This window comes from Artemia sp. Qi Xiang Cuo, chromosome 10 (genome assembly GCF_049724085.1).
Source record: "Artemia sp. Qi Xiang Cuo chromosome 10, ASM4972408v1, whole genome shotgun sequence".
NCBI lineage: Eukaryota > Metazoa > Arthropoda > Branchiopoda > Anostraca > Artemiidae > Artemia > Artemia sp. Qi Xiang Cuo.
Window position 1 is genome coordinate 75,259,325 of NC_142803.1, and position 16,876 is coordinate 75,276,200.

Here is a 16,876-nt window from a genome sequence, read left to right on the forward strand (position 1 = left end):
ATTATGTGATTTTTTTAGTGTTATCGAAGATGTATTTTTGGCATCTTACGACAATTACAGGCTGTTGCCTTTTCATGAACATTCTATATTAATGACTATCAATCTTGTAGTAAAAGAAACATATCGTGTGCCATATAAGCAAAAAGAGTGGTTAAAAAATAATGAATTAGAAAAAAACGAAATTATACGCCCAAGGATAAGTCCGTATAGTGCACCAGTGATCTTAGTACCAAAAAAGAATGGAGATCTTAGACTCGTAGTAGATTATAGAGCCCTCAACAAACAAGTAGTTGGCGATAAATTTCCTCTACCAAGAATAGATGAAATTCTTGACTCAATTTCAAGCAAAAACAAAATTTTTACTTCTTGCAACCTTACCCAACGCTGTCATCAAATGAAAATATCCGATAATGAAGTCCACAAAACTTCACTTTCAGCATCTGAGTGTTGCTCATATCAGAAATTAAAGGAACTAGTTGTAACGAAAAAGAGTTAAAACACGAGATGTAGACCCATATTGCACCTCTTAAGAGGATTAAAGAATATATTTCATTTTGTTGATGATGTTATATGCGTGGGAGAAAACACTAAACAACACTTAGCAACATTAGCTATATGTTCGAGAAGTTCAGGCAAGGCAATTTAAAATGCCGGCCTGAAAAAGTAAATTTATTTCAACCTAAAATTAAATTTTTATGAGTAGTAGTAACCCAGGGAGAGATATCCCCAGACCCTGATAAAATAAAATGTGATGAAAACATTAAACCCCCCAGAACTAAGAAAAACTTAAGGAGACTTTTAGGACTTACTGGCTACTTCAGAAAGCTCGCGCGTACTTACGCCCAAATTGCGAAACCCCTCCGAGACTTAGTTAAAAGGACCTCCCATAATGTTACCTGGTCCCAGGAAGCTCAAACTTCCCTAGACCGTCTCAAAAAGCCACTCACTTCTGAACCAGTATTAGCACTCACTGATTTCAAAAACGGAAGATTTGTGGTTACAACAGATGCTAGTTCAAAAGGCATTGGCACAGTTCTTTCGCAAATAATCCCGGTAGAAAACCCTAATCCTCTAGAGGGAACGCCTAAACAAAAACAAATAGAAAAAGTTATATGCTATTCAAGTAAAACCTTATCATAAGGCGAAAGTAGTTATTCCCCCACAAATTTAGAATTATTATCTATTATCCACCGCTTGGACAAATTTAGACATTATTTAATTGGTAGAAAATTTATACTACGATCAGACCATAAAAGCTTGCAGTACCTGCGCACATTTAAAACCCCACGGGCATTCTAGCTAGATAGATTATGAAAATCCAAGACGTAGATTATAAATTTGAACATTTAAAAGGTAAACAAAATGCAGCTTGTGACTTTTTGAGTAGATACCCAGAAAATATTCCGTCAGAAACTGAAGAAAATGAAGTTCATGCTATCACTGCTAAAATCAAACACAAATGTAAGAAAAACAAAGTCAAAGACACAGTAAACGAAAATAAGATTAACTATTGTCCCTTGTCCTTGGAAAATATAAAAAGAAAGCAAAAAAAGGACGAAATGTGTGTAACACTGATTGATTATTTTGTGAATGATGATGCGTTACCGGATAAATTCAAAACTCTTAGAAAAGAGATAGATAATTTTTACTATGATCTGGATGAAGAAATACTGTGTAGAATCGTGACTGCTGAGACAAATAGAAACCCAACCTCGATAACACCTGTCTTACCACAAAACTTGATATTGCCTGCATTTGAATATTTTCATTCAGATACAGTTGGACATTTAGGGGTAATGAAAACGTTCCATAAATTGAAACAATATTTTTACATTCCGTCTGCACTGACAAAAATTAAAGAATTTATAAGTAAATGCGAAGCATGTAACTGAAGAAAAATCCCCCCAGCTTACCCGAATCCTCCAATGGGAAGGATCCCGGTAGCAAGTACCCCTTTGACTTTATCTCATATGACTTATACGCAACAAGGGAAGGCTTACCTGTCTCTAGCAGAGGCTCTACTTGCATTATTTCAATTAAAGATCATTTTTCCGGATTTACTTTTGCAAAAGCATTAAAAAATCAAGGTGCTTATGCCACAAGTAAGGCGTTAGCAAAATTATTTTTACAATTTGGCATTCCTAATAAAATTTTGAGTGACAACTGGGGCAATTTTGTTTAAAAAGTAACAAAAGAGTTAATGAGTTTTCTCAATATAGAGAAAATGGTGACAGCCCCGTACCAACAAAAGGCGATTGTTAAAATGGAAAACAGGAATAACATATTTCTCAAAGTTTTAAGTATTTATGCTAAAGACAAAAGGAGTGATTAGAATCAATACTTACATTATTTGACAAATGTGATCATCACTGCTTATTCATAATCAACCCAATACAACCCATTTTATTTACTTTTTGGTCGTAATTTCAGAATCCCGTGTTATGAGATTATTGAATCTCGGCAGTATTATAACGACTCAGAAGATTACAAACAAGAATTCATAAATAGAATGAGGGAAACTTATAAAATAGTTAATCAAGAGTTAAAAAAATTTAAAATAAACCCAGGGCTTAGAAATCAACCCAAAGTTAAGGGGAGTATAGATCGCAAAATAGGAGACTTCGTTTACCTAAAGAACGAAGCAAAAACGGAAGTCAAAAATACTTTCCAACAAATATTCTGGACCGTAAAGAATAGTCAAAAAGTACGATAACGAATATACATTTAAAATAGAAACCCCGATAGTGGAAGAACTTGCAAGGCGCATGTTAGTCGAATAATAAGGACCAAATTTCCAGAGAGATGGGTATCACATCCCTCCTCCACTGATTCGTCAGATGCAGAAAATGAGCCCCCTAGGTCAAGATTGGCAGAGCTAAAACCCTTTAATTTCAAGCAAGACTATTTCGAGAATGACAGTGATCAGGAGATTTTTGAAGAATTTTTAGCTATGAAAAATCTAGTTATTCCAGAGAAAAAATCCCTAATACCAATAAGAATAAAAACGCCAAAAAGTCCAAAAAATATTCATTGGCGAGCGCAGGAGATTCCCCGATAGAATTTCGACCCCATGTCCCCCCAAAAGATTTCCAGACGATATGATTTCCCCTGCGACACCGATAGAAAGGCCTCTGTCTTTACAGGAAGAATTAAACAGAGCTGTAGAAACCCCCGGTATTACTGTAAAGAAAACTCCTCCCAAAGATTTAACTAAAACAAATCTGCGAAAAGCTATGGATTTCATAAATTTCCCCATAAAAACAAGTCAAAGTACATTGCCCGAGAATAAAACTCCAAAGGATGACCAGTGGGGTCAATATCATGATGTAACTGTGTCCAAGGTCACACCTAAACAGTGGACTCCATGGAGGGAAACCCTAGTGCAAAGAGTGCCCCATCCCCCCGAGGACATGGCATTCAATCAATGGAGGAACCCCACAAAAACTCTTGATTCCTCCCAAAGCTCTCAAGAATCTTTCAAATCTCCCAAGTTGAAGACTCAAGACGAGGACGTAGGGAATAAACCTTCCACTTCTAGAGGAGTTGAAATTTACTAAGGAAGGGTAGGTGATACCTCAAAAATTGCCACCTCTAAAAGTTCCAATCCGGATTCGTCGGAAACCAGTTTCGAAGAGTCTGACGGCGAATCAGACAAAATAGTAGATAAAGAAACAAGCATATCAAGGCCAACCTCAGCAGATGAACACTCGAAGGAAACGAAATTAAAAGGGCAATAATTCTTGAAAAAAACAATACACGAAGTCGGACATTATATCGTTAGACACACTAAAAAAGAAAAAACCGCAAGAAACAGAAGAGAAAATAACAACATAGTCGGGTAGAATGGTTAAAAAACCCGATAGATGGAACTACACTTAATCAGTTTAGGATTAAAAGATTTTAATGGATAGGCGTCCTAACTTTTAGCTCACGAGTAAAAATAATATGATTATAAAAATGCTGTAGAGAAATTCTGTTCAACATATGTCAGTTCCCGAAAACAAATTCTAATTAAAACGTAATAATACATATGATTAATTCGAATAATTTCCTTGCATATAAAAAGCTATATGTACCATTCCGATACGATGTGTCCAGTCCAACTGAAAGAAACCGGAGCGTTAGCTGGTGGTTCGGTGTGTGGTGGATAACGATATTATCGTTATCGTACCCCGGCCAGACTTCGAGCCACAAGTAGCTCCCAAATCTCCAAATTCCAGGACAATTCCCCATTCCAAAAAAAAATACATTTCGAGTAAAGTTAAATCGAAAATTTGTAGAGGCACTGTTAACTGTAAGGAACAACCCAAAGGTCGGACTAAGAGTTTTCATAAAAATATCAATGTCTCACATTGCATATACCCCCAAGGCAGTAAGATCAACCGTAAAGCAATATAATTTAATTCTAGACATAAGTGGCTAACGAGAATAATCTGATGTGAAAAGCTCGTGATCGACTGAGCACGACAAGCGGTGTTTGACCACGTTTAGTGGGAAGCCTGGGGAGAAACTCAAAGCCCATGTAGCTTATAATTGATGGGTTTTGGCGGTCCCCTCGGATTTTCCATGAAAAATCTACCCATGTCCTAACCAAGATGGATATTATCAAAAAAAAAAATTATCAGGACAGAAGCGTCTAATTATATGAAATATTTTATCTTAGTGCAGACTATAATTATTTTAGGCCTACACATAAAATAGGATATCAGTGTAATTATGTGCCGCAAGTTTGCTTATTCATGTGTTTCTTACTCGAGAAATATAATGTTTCTTACTCGAGAAATATAATGTAAAATTAAATTGTATAACAATTACTAGCTACGCTTTAAAGTTATATCTCAACCAGTCATAGAGGTATATCACGACCAGAATAAAGCTCAAAAGTGATGCTTAAATTTTGAAATCATTTGATTGATCGAAGTTTACGGAAGAAAACCCTGTATACATCAAATGGTAACTAAGTATGACTCATTAGGGTTACAAATTATAAGCTGGAGAATGTATAGAGGCAATCCTAATGTATGGGCCATCAGTCAATTTTAAGAGCAAAAATACTTTTAAACGGAGGGATACAAAAAATCCGATCCGAACTTTATCTATAGTTGGCTATTGGTACGTTTATATGTAGAATTTCACGGCGGATGTGGAATTATATCTCAATAATAATATGTAAAATTTTAAAACCATTTGATCAGTTAAGATACATAGATTGAAACCCTGTGTATGTCCAATGGCGAGTAAGTAAAACACACAAGGAATTCCCTATTAATGTGAAGGTGTTTTTCGCTTAACAGATTCTGATAAGACTTTAATATCATATTTATTTATTTAGTGCTGAAGGGTTTGCTCAAACAATAGCCTTCTAAAAAGATATTGATGTCAGTTCTTCATTACGCTTATATTCTTTGCCAAGCATCAACTGGAACCTACGCGGGCAAGCTTGGAAATCCTGCATCTAATTACCTTATTCGAAAGGCGAATATGAGGCACCAATGTTGACTTGTAATTACGGAAAAATCCTGAGACTAAGAAGGCGAAAACAAAAAAAAAGAACACGGGGAAACAGTTAAAATGCAGAGGTTAAGCCTGATAACCCCTGTGAACGTCTAATCCAAGAAACAGGGAAGACATTAGAAAACGAGTGGGTATAGAGGTCGCCATTTGTCATTGTTATGTCTCTTTCCTTCATTGTAGTATCGTTTACGTAAAACCGTGTGGTTATGACGCTGCAACATGCGTTTCTTAAACAGCACGGACGTGCGTGAACAATGCAGGCATGAAATATGTTGTAAAATTAGACCTCAAAAATTAACCATGTAGCATAAACTCGGATTAAATGATTATTTTAAATCTAATGACAATTAAATAAGTGTTGAAAGAAGTTAAAATAAAGTGTATGTAGTAGTGTATATTAGAAAATATAATAAGAGACCACACTTAAGGTTGAAAGATTAATATTTGACGATGTCGCTAGGCTATAAAAACTTAGAAGAAACTTCTATGTATTGAATTTTCCAATGGGAAGTATGTCGTTTTATTCTAACCCAATCAATGCATGACTTATTTGTACTATGAGTATTTACTTCAAAGAACGTGTGATTCTGCCTCGTTATTTTTATTACAGGAAGTGGATGGACACATTGGATAAAGAGCCTTACAATGAGTTACCCAGTGCAGATACAACCTAGTAGCATCTATTTTCATCTTACCTCAACCAAAAAGAGTACTCACCATAGACTCCAGGCAATTTTCGTCCCAGCTTCATCCACGAAAACAACAGTTACCTTTGATCATTCAACCTTCAACCACAAACCATATTACGTGTCAGGTAACATTATATTTGAACCTCAGTATCCAGTGCTTTATCGAACTATATAATCACATAAAGGCTGAGAACCCCATCGGTCAGTACAAGATAAATACATAGTTATCGCCTTTGATACCCATTTTTGGACTCCATAATCATTTGACAGTATAGTGATGATATTAGAAATTAAATGATATTTAACGATATTTGAAGTTAAATGATATTTAAAGACATTTGAAGATATTTGAAGCCGAAGTTAAAGACAATTTGAAGTTTAATTCTTAGAACCCCATCAATCAGTACAAGATAAACGATATTTAACGATATTTGAAGTCAAATGATATTTGAAGATGTTTGAAGTTGAAATTAAAGACAATATGTTAAAAGAGTCAGTATAGTTGGATGCCAACCCGATCCAAATCCAAACTTCAATTACCCCGTGATTAGCCTAAGAATCACCGCAAAGGGTAATCGACGCAAGCCATGCGCCAACAATTTCATAAAAGGCACAAATGAACAATTTTACGCGAGAATACATTCTCCATGTGCCTCAATATGTCCGAAAAAATGATCTGCTGAGAAGAAAATACGCACGCCCAGTGTTCGACCCCTTAATGATAAGGCACCCTATGAACTATCAAAGGAAAAGCAGGTGAGAGTGAACCCTGATAGTGTATGCCAACACCTGCAGTTGGAAGCGTCATTTCCCAGTTGAAAATTAGACAAAGCTCATCATGTGAACACAATCGTGCTTGAACTGTCCCATGAAGAAACCATATCGTAAGTGCTTTAAAGAATTTTGCCAAGACGAAAGGAGTGAAGGACAATAATTTACAACAGGAGGATTGAGTACACAAAGGACTCGAAGGTAATAAAATAGATGTGAATTTACATATGTTATTTCCTAATAACTTGGATAACTCAAAAATCCCAATAATGAAAGTGTTTTAATTTTACCAGTGAATATGGTAAACCCAATATTGTTTGTTATAAATCATTCATGTATGTACCGCTAGATGTTCATGTAGAATTAGGTGTAGTGTTATCATGTTATCCGTTTAATGTAGTGTAGATAGAATGTAGTATGTCATATAGACAGCAAAATCAAAAAAAAAGCCTTGTAAAAATCGAAAAAAAATCTTTAGTATAGTAGCTAGCCTAGAACCATGAATAATCTTAGTCTGGTAGATGAATTTTAGATAGGGATGTAGAATAAAATAAGAAAAGTAATAGAGAAAATTTTTAGCACCCCTGGTTAAGCCATAACATAAATATAAATTAATTATGTAGAAGAAATAGGTAATAAATGCCAAACATTTAAAAACCCCAAAGGCGAGCAATTGCTAATGACGAGACGTCATTAATTGTTGGGAAGGGTAATATGTACCATGAGTAAAATGCGATGTATTTAAAATACCAAAGTTCCTTCTTTTTAAAGATAATTCCGGTTTCCTCTAATTAAGTTAAATCTAGTTTCAAAAATGAAAAGTCCTCAATCAGCAAAAAAAAGTGCAGTCACCCCCAGACTAAGAACAGCGCTATCCAAGCTTTAGATTTCGCTAAGAGAGTGAGTAATAAAAAATATGCTACGTACAATATTTCTAAGGAAGTTTAAACGATAGAAACCGTTTGAACGTCTAAATCATCAAAAATATTTAAGAAAGATTATTGGACGACGGGTTCACATCCTTGGTCCACTCGGGCCAATGGGGAGCCAGTTCTCACGGCGAAGGACTTAAAAGCTATGTTTGATAGTGGGGTAGAAGTGCTTTTTAAGATTATTAGTAAATCAAAGACAAAACCACTCAGACAAAAATTCTTATATTCTTCCATCGTTGTCACCGTTATTGTCATTTGAAGTGACCTATTGCTGTGCACCTAAGTATGTAAGTTCAATAAATCTATTGCCTTTTTTATCTGTGTTTATTTCATTTTATATGTCTGCATCTAGTCTAATAGTAGGTAATTAGTTCGTATGTCTCTAAGTAAACGCTCCCAGTGAATCGAATCTCCAGATAGTTCGAGAAAAAAGAGACCACATTTTTTCATCCCTACATATACCAAAAGTTGTCATCGCCACAGCTTGGAAAAACGTTTATAACCCCTATTAGCTTATAAGTATTCGTGTCTCCGAAGTCAGATCTAATCGTGCCGTGGAAATAAAGTTTTGAGACGTCAGTATTTTTAGTTCAATAATTCTTAATTCCTCATAACTTTTGATTGATTAAGTTAAACGAAATAATTTGAAGATATTAAAAATCAGCATTAAGATACAATTCGATTAATATGTATATTGGATAAATCACAGCATCCAGTTCAAATATAAGAATTAACAATAGGGAAATATACCTATGCCATTCATATCTGATTTATTGAGAAAGCCAGGTTTTATTTTTGACTAGTAGAAATACATTTGATTTAGATACAAATTTTCTATCGCTACAAATACTAATTTTTCTATCGCTACAAATGGCGCGAGTCGAAAATTGGAGGAAAACTGCAAACTAATTAGGCTACAAGAACTTTTTAATTTAAATTCAATTATTGGAGAGATACAGACATATAAGCAAAGTGATTAGGCCTATTGCCGCTAAGATACGACAGGAAAACCCTTATATCTCACAGGAGATAATAGCCTCCTCCAAAATAGTATAAGTAAAAAAAAAAAAAAAAAAAAAAAATTTATATGGATTAAAACGAAAAAAAAAAATGGACGAACTTAATGATTTATTAATAGTGCAGAAGTTAGTCGCGAAAAATATAGAAATAGCAAAATCTATACTAGAGTACAATGGTCAATCAGATATTGACGAATTTAATATCCAATTAATCCAGTTCGTACAACTAACAAAAACAGACGTTGGAGCGTTAAAAGACATGCTCCTACTACGATTAAAAGGCCAGGCCTTAAACTTTCTAAAACAGATTGAAGGTACCATAGGCAATAACGGCAACTTGCCAATAAATACGGTTGATAACTTGTTAAAAGTATTTATAGATATCGCCTTTGATACCCATTTTTGGACCCCAGAATCATTTGACAGTATAGTGATGATATTGGAAGTTAAATAATATTTAACGATATTTGAAGTTAAATGATATTTAAAGACATTTGAAGATATTTGAAGCTGAAGTTAAAGACAATTTGAAGTTTAATTCTGAGAACCCCATCGATCAGTACAAGATAAACGATATTTAACGATATTTGAAGTCAAATGATATTTGAAGATGTTTGAAGTTGAAGTTAAAGACAATATGTTAAAAGAGTCACTATAGTTGGATATCAACCCGATCCAAATCCAAACTTCAATTACCCCATGATTAGGCTAGGAATCACCGCAAAGGGTAATCGACGCAAGCCATGAGCTAACAATTTCATAAAAGGCACAAATGAACAATTTTACGCGAGAATACATTCTCTATGTGCCTCAATATATCCGAAAAAATAATATGCTGAGAAGAAAATATCCGCACGCCCAGTGTTCGACCCCTTAATGATAAGGCACCCTATGAACTATCAAAGGAAAAGCAGGTGAGAGTGAACCCTGATAGTGTATGCCAACACCTGCAGTTGGAAGCGTCATTTCCCAGTTGAAAATTAGACAAAGCTCATCATGTGAACACAATCGTGCTTGAACTGTCCCATGAAGAAACCATATCGTAAGTGCTTTGAAGAATTTTGCCAAGACGAAAGGAGTGAAGAACAATAATTTACAACAGGAGGATTCAGTACACTAAGGACTCGAAGCTAATAAAATAGATGTGAATTTACATATGTTACTTCCTAATAACTTTGATAACTCAAAAATCCCAATAGTAAAAGTGTTTGACTATGATCAGTAAATATAGCTAACCCGATACTGTTACTAAGAAATAATTCCTTAATGTATAACTAGATGTTCAAAATAACTTAGGTGTAGTGTTATCATGGCATCTCGTCGCCGTAGAGTAGATGTAATGTAGTTTGCCACGATGGCATCAAAATAAAAAAAAGCCTTGTAAAAATCGAAAAAAAATCTTTAATATTGTAGATAGCCGAGAACCATGAATAATCTTAGTCTGGTAGATGAATTTTAGATAGGGATGTAGAATAAAATAAGAAAAGTAATAGAGAAAATTTTTAGCACCCCTGGTTAAGCCATAATATAAATATAAAATAATTATGTAGAAGAAATAGTTAATAAATGGCGAACATTTTAAAAGCCCAAAGGCGAGCAATTGCTAATGACAGGACGTCACTAATTGTTCGGAAGGGTAATATGTACCATGAGTAAAATGCGATGTATTTAAAATACCAAAGTTCCTTCTTTTTAAAGATAATTCAGGCTTCCTCTCATTACGTTAAATCTAGTTTCAAAAATGAAAAGCCCTCAATCATCAAAAAAAAGTGCAGTCACCTCCAGACTAAAAATAGTGCTATCTAAGCTTTATGTGTCATTGAGAGTACGAGTAATAAAAAATATGCTACGCATAATATTTCTAAGAACATTCGGACAAGTGGAACCGTGTGAACGTGTAAATTATCAAAAATATTTAAGAAAAATTATTGGACGACGGGTTCACATCCTTGGTCCACTCGCGCCAATGGTGAGCCAGTTCTCACGGCGCAGGACTGAAAAGCTATGTTTGATAGTGGGGTAGAAGTGCTTTTTAAGATTATTAGTAAATGAGAGACAAAACCACTCAGACAAAAATTCTTATATTCTTCCATCGTTGTCACCGTTATTGTCATTTGAAGTGACCCATTGCTGTGCACCTAAGTATGTAAGTTCAATAAATCTATTGCCTTTTTTATCTGTTTATTTCATTTTATATGTCTGCATCTAGTCTAATAGTAGGTAATTAGTTCGTATGTCTCCAAGGTAAACGCTCCCAGGGAATCGGATCTCCAGATAGCTCGAGAAAAAAGAGGCCACATTTTTTCATCCCTACAAATACCAAAAGTTGTCATCGCTACAGCCTGGAAAAACGTTTCTAACCCCTATTAGCTTATAAGTATTCGTGTCTCCGAAGTCAGATCTAATCGTGCCGTGGAAACAAAGTTTTGAGACGTCAGTATTTTTAGTTCAATAATTTTTAATTCCTCATAACTTTTGATGGATTAAATTAAACGAAATAATTTAAAGATATTCAAAATCAGCATTAAGATACAATTCGATTAATATGTATATTGGAGAAATTACAGCATCCGGTTCAAATATAAGAAGTAACAATAGGGAAATATACCTATGCCATTCATATCTGATTTATTGAGAAAGCCAGGTTTTATTTTTGACTAGTAGAAATACTTTTGATTTAGATACTAATTTTTCTATCGCTACAAATACCAATTTTTCTATCGCTACATTTGCTCAATCCCAATTTATAAGGTTTTAAAGATATTGAAATATATTTCCCAAATTTTGAAGAAAAAAAACATTAATGTAGCTTAAAATCTAACTCAAATAACAGGAGTTGTATTTTCAGAACTAAAGCCAGAGAAAAAGATGCTGATAACTGAAAATTGAGGTATCATTTTGCTTTGTCAAAATTCAATTGGTCATGTAGACAAAATCCAGGACCCTCTAGAGAGAGAAGTAGTGGAGGTAGGTATTTCAAATACCTTCCCTGGACATATATTAGCCTGTAGACCCATCTTTGAAACTTTAATTTTCCTAAGGTAACCCCTTCCCAAGACAGCCAAAAGTAGCTAAAGTAGAATTTTACAAGACCCTCTAGAGAGAGGAGTCGAGATAGGTCCTTCAAAATACTTTCCCAGTATATGTATTTAACCTGTAGACCTATCCCTGGAAGTTTCATTTTCCTAACCTAGCCCATTTCTAAGATGGCCCAAAATAGCTAAAGTTGAATTTTACCATTTTCACTACTGCCCCATAAACATTATATTTTATTCAGATAAATTAATTTTAAGACAGGTATCAACAAAACTCCATCAGGGATTGTATTTGCTTGAAGATACAATCTAGCACTGTGGATGCCTAGCTTTGCGAAATTTTATTCTTGAAATAATAAAAAAAGAAATATTGTAATTCCTAACAATTAACATGTTTTCAAATTTTAAGAATACCGTCCCCAATTCCCAATCCCTTCAGCCATCTTTACGGAAAAGCTAGGGAAAAATCCTCACCAAACTCCGAATTCCCTACCGGAATTCCCATAGGGAGAATGGGAATTCCTAATCGTCTGAACTTACCCTAAGAATAAAAATAGATGGCTTGATCTACGGAGCCTTCAATCTATGAACTTAATAAACTGGTGAAAGACTAATCTACATTAAAGTTAAATAAATTAGCTGAGCTGAAAGGTTCAGCCTAGAAAAGGTAAAAACTTGTATATTTACTTTGAACATATTAGTTTTATTTTCAACAGGCCGCCTAATTCAATAATTATGATTTTATAGTTAGGTTGAGGTTTATGCTAGGAATAAAAAATAGCTTCAACACATAAAGATTGGACTACTGAGAAAGAAACACTAACTACCAAAGAATGACTAATCTTTATTGAAAATCCTATTTAAAACTCCAATCATAATCTTGCCTTAACTACACATTTTTGCTCCTTCCCTGCCTAATGTTTTCAAAATATGTAAGGTCTGGAATAGGCCTAGCTTCTCTTCAGAAGGTAACATGCTAGAACAAAATAAAGAAAATTTTTGTGTTTTGGACAATTAATACCTGCCCCCCCCCCCCTAAAGGTTCTTCATAGCCCCATAATAATTGACTAAATCATATTTAAGGACTGTTAAAATTGAAGAAAAAAGGGTAAAATTCTACTTTAGCTACAAAAAAAGAAAATATAGGGTATATATTTAGAACCAGTACTGGTCATAAGGAGACATGTTAAGGAAACAATTTTTACTTCATAATATGCCTAATAATCTAGGGTAAAAAAACAATATACAATTGAGTAAAATTATGTAAGATGGTAAATTTCTACTTTTAACTACTTTTGGCTATCTTGGAAAGGGGCTATGTAAGTAAAATGTAACTTTCAGGGATGGGTCTACAGGCTAAAAATATGTCCCAGAAAGGTATTTTAAAGTTCCTACCTCCACTCCTCCCTCTAGAGGGTCTGACATTTAAAAATCTATGTGTCATAAAATTGAAACTGTGGAAAATAGATCTTCTGCTTAAATGAAGGATCATACAATTGTTTTCAGTTTCACAACTTTACTCAATCCCAATTTATAAGGTTTTAAAGTTATGCAAATACATTTCTTAAATTTTAAAAAAACAACAAAATTGATGTAGCTTAAAATCTCAGAACTAAGGCCTGAGAAAAGAACTAAGATGTCTTTTCAGAACTAAGGCCTGTGAAAAAGAAACAGATCACTGAAAATTAAGGAAAATGTGGTTTGGTCAAAATTTCAATAGATATGGTATAAATTTATAGGCAATAGGTATAAATTTGTCATGTTGACAAATTTCAGGACCCTCTAGAGGGAGAAACAGTAAAGGTAATTACTTTAAGATACCTTCCTGGGACATACTTTAGCATGTAGACCCATCCCTGAAAGTTTCATTTTCATAACACAAACTCTTTCCAAGATAGCCAAAAGTAGCTAAAGTAAAATTTCTCTATAATCTAAGCTATATATTAATATGGTTTTTGTTAAAATTATTTAAGATCAAACACTTGTAATTATTAGTTGATTGACTTACCTATAAGGACCTCATTTTGGAAATACCAATAATCCAATTTGGATGTATATATCCTGTTAGTGTTTCAGTTTTATCCACATATTAACAGAAAGCTGATTTTCTTCTGTTTCTAAAAATATAACTTTTATTGCTTGATGTTCATTCTATGAATCATAAATATTTGGCTAAATATAATTATGTCTTTTCAATTGCTTGTCAAAAGAGACCATACTTTTCACTTTTGCTGACGAATTATTGGTGAAAATTTTATCAAGAAGGCGGAGTTCTTGTTAATGCCCTCATTTTGCATCATGCTGTAGTGAAATGAGGAGGTCCAAAAACCCATTGCTATTTTCTAGAATGCCAATGAAAAATGGTATTTCCCAGAAAAAGGTTTTTTACCCTTGTTAACATATTTTCCAGAGGGAGCACCTTCATCATCACTGTTTTCACTGTTGTACAATTTTTTTTTTACATAATTGTGTTAAATAAACATTTGATTGCATTTTTCTGTTTTCAATTATTCTGTATAGGGAAGTTAAACACCATCACTACCATCTACAAAAAATAACTAGGCTAGTATTGATAAATTTATTATGTTAGATTAGCTAGATGGCTCCTGAGTGTTTGTTTTAAAACAGTTTTCAAGACTTGGAGAGAAGACAAAATATTGTAAAATGTGATTGTAAAACTGAGAAAACAAGAAAAATAGTCAGGATAAAGTTGTTCCCCTTGTATAATATGTTAAGTAGGATAATTTTGCATTATTACCATTATTACCAGTACTGGTGCTAAATTTATGCCAAATATGGTTAACCAATAGCTGCTGTAAATTATAAAGAAAGAATTTCATCTTGTAAATTATAAAGAATTGCAATGCACAAACAGGGCTTAAAAGAAGAAATCACAATAACAATCTGAAAAGAACATTAAAAACCAGAAATGTACTAAAATTAGTTATTAATCCATACAGAGTCTTAAAACCATAACACACAGCTTAAACTATATTTCCCATGCATAGGGGCAGCACAAGTCTCTTTCCATTTGAGGGGGGTGGCAAACTTCATTGATTTTACTGAATTGCTACTATACAATGTTTCTGCCAAATTTTTCTGCAGAAATCTGGAATTTTGCATATTTTCTGCTAATTTTGCAAAATGTTTGCCTTAAAACTTCAGTGAATGCCAAAAAAGTTAGGGGGGGATGCATTTGAAATTTATGTCTGCAAGCTATTGAATGCCTAATTTACCAAAATGTAATATTAAAAATGTTTAATAACAGAAGAAAACTTGACAATCTGATTATTAAAACATTCTGTGTATTATAAAGTAATAGTTTTTCTGTTTTGTTTTGCTATATTTTATATTCATTGGCTAGAAGAAACACAGTAAGTTGTGTAAACTATTTTAAAATGTTTTTCTGTTTCTTCATTGTGTTGACACTACTTCAACATTAAAAAAGGCCAAAGTTTCATATAAAGTTTTTGGAAAGTTTCATATATTCATTAGAATGGACATTGAAAGTTCTACTTACATACAGAGCTGGACTTGGCTTTTTTCTCATGGGGGGCAAATATAGCCCCCACTGCCCCCTGCTCCACCACCACTACTAAAAATGTTACAAGTTTGGCCCATAAATAATGGAATTTTAGCTTGTTTTGCTGCTCACAGGACATGCTTGTCAGGGCATTTAACCCCTCCATCTCACCCCCCTAGATTTAGCCTTGCTTTATTCAAATATGTTTTATTCAAAATAGTCCAATTGTCATATCTATGCCTCCAGGTCAGGGGGAATTGTCCCCACCCTCCTTTCAGCCCCTGGGACAAGGGCTGTAATCCATGCAAATTGTCCATTGTTAAGATATACAGTTTTTATGGGAAGGTTGGTCTTATAAATCTTGTATTTGGGCTCATTAAATTGGAAAATCAAAAGTTCCAGTGGCCTTTTCAAGATTATAAAGCTATTAGAGGACACCCATACCTATATCCTTTTCCACTTTTGTTAGGGAGGGGGAAATGCTGAAAAATGTGCATTTAATGCCCCAACATCCTTGAGTAATGAATAAAAATATACCCTAAAACCAGCAGAAATTATTCTATATAGGAGGGGTGCTGCCCCTTCCTCCTCTTTAATTTACCCATTTTGGTAGTTTTGGAGGATGATCAGTGGATTGCAAATTGAGAATTTAATCCTTTTTATTAGTTAAAAGGGATTGGACACCAACCAGCCCCTGTCCTAAAACTATTTTTCATATCTGGTCCTTTTGTTACCCCTCATGGCATCCTAGTGACATTTGGATATACCTATTTATTACTTTCTCTGATGCTGCTCAATTTTATGTTTTGGGGAATTTCATGTAAGGTTGGTATTTTCCATAAGGACCTAATGTTCTGGGAGAATCAGTGCTTCCACTTTGTTCCTACTAGATTTCTGTTCTGTCTTTTTGAAAATTCCGACACCCGACCACAGAAAATCCGACTATTTTTCTGACACTGTGGTGGTCCGAAATCCGACAAATGTCCGACTCGAACCGAAAAATCTCACAAAAGTCCGACTTCAAGAATGAAGCTTCTTATTTTCTACACTATTTATAGATCTTCAGAACGGCTAAAAATGGTTTCTCAAACGTCTTCTTCTGCAAGTGATTTTGGCGTTTTCCGCTTGCTGTTGTCTTGGCTGAAAAGGATGCAGTGAGTCGCCTTTCAGTTCCCCGATCCGATCCCGCTACTCCCGCTTTCATCCTTTTGGCCCTTCTTTTAGCACGCAGCCGCACTAGAAATTCTTTGCGCTGACAACGCAGCTATTCGCGGTTCAGACGCCGTGGACCATTAGCCAAGACACTATGTTTTCAAAACGTCGTCAACTGCTTCAAGAAGAAAAAGAAGTTGCACCGAATTTGGAATTTCGAAATTTGCTGCTGTGAAAAATC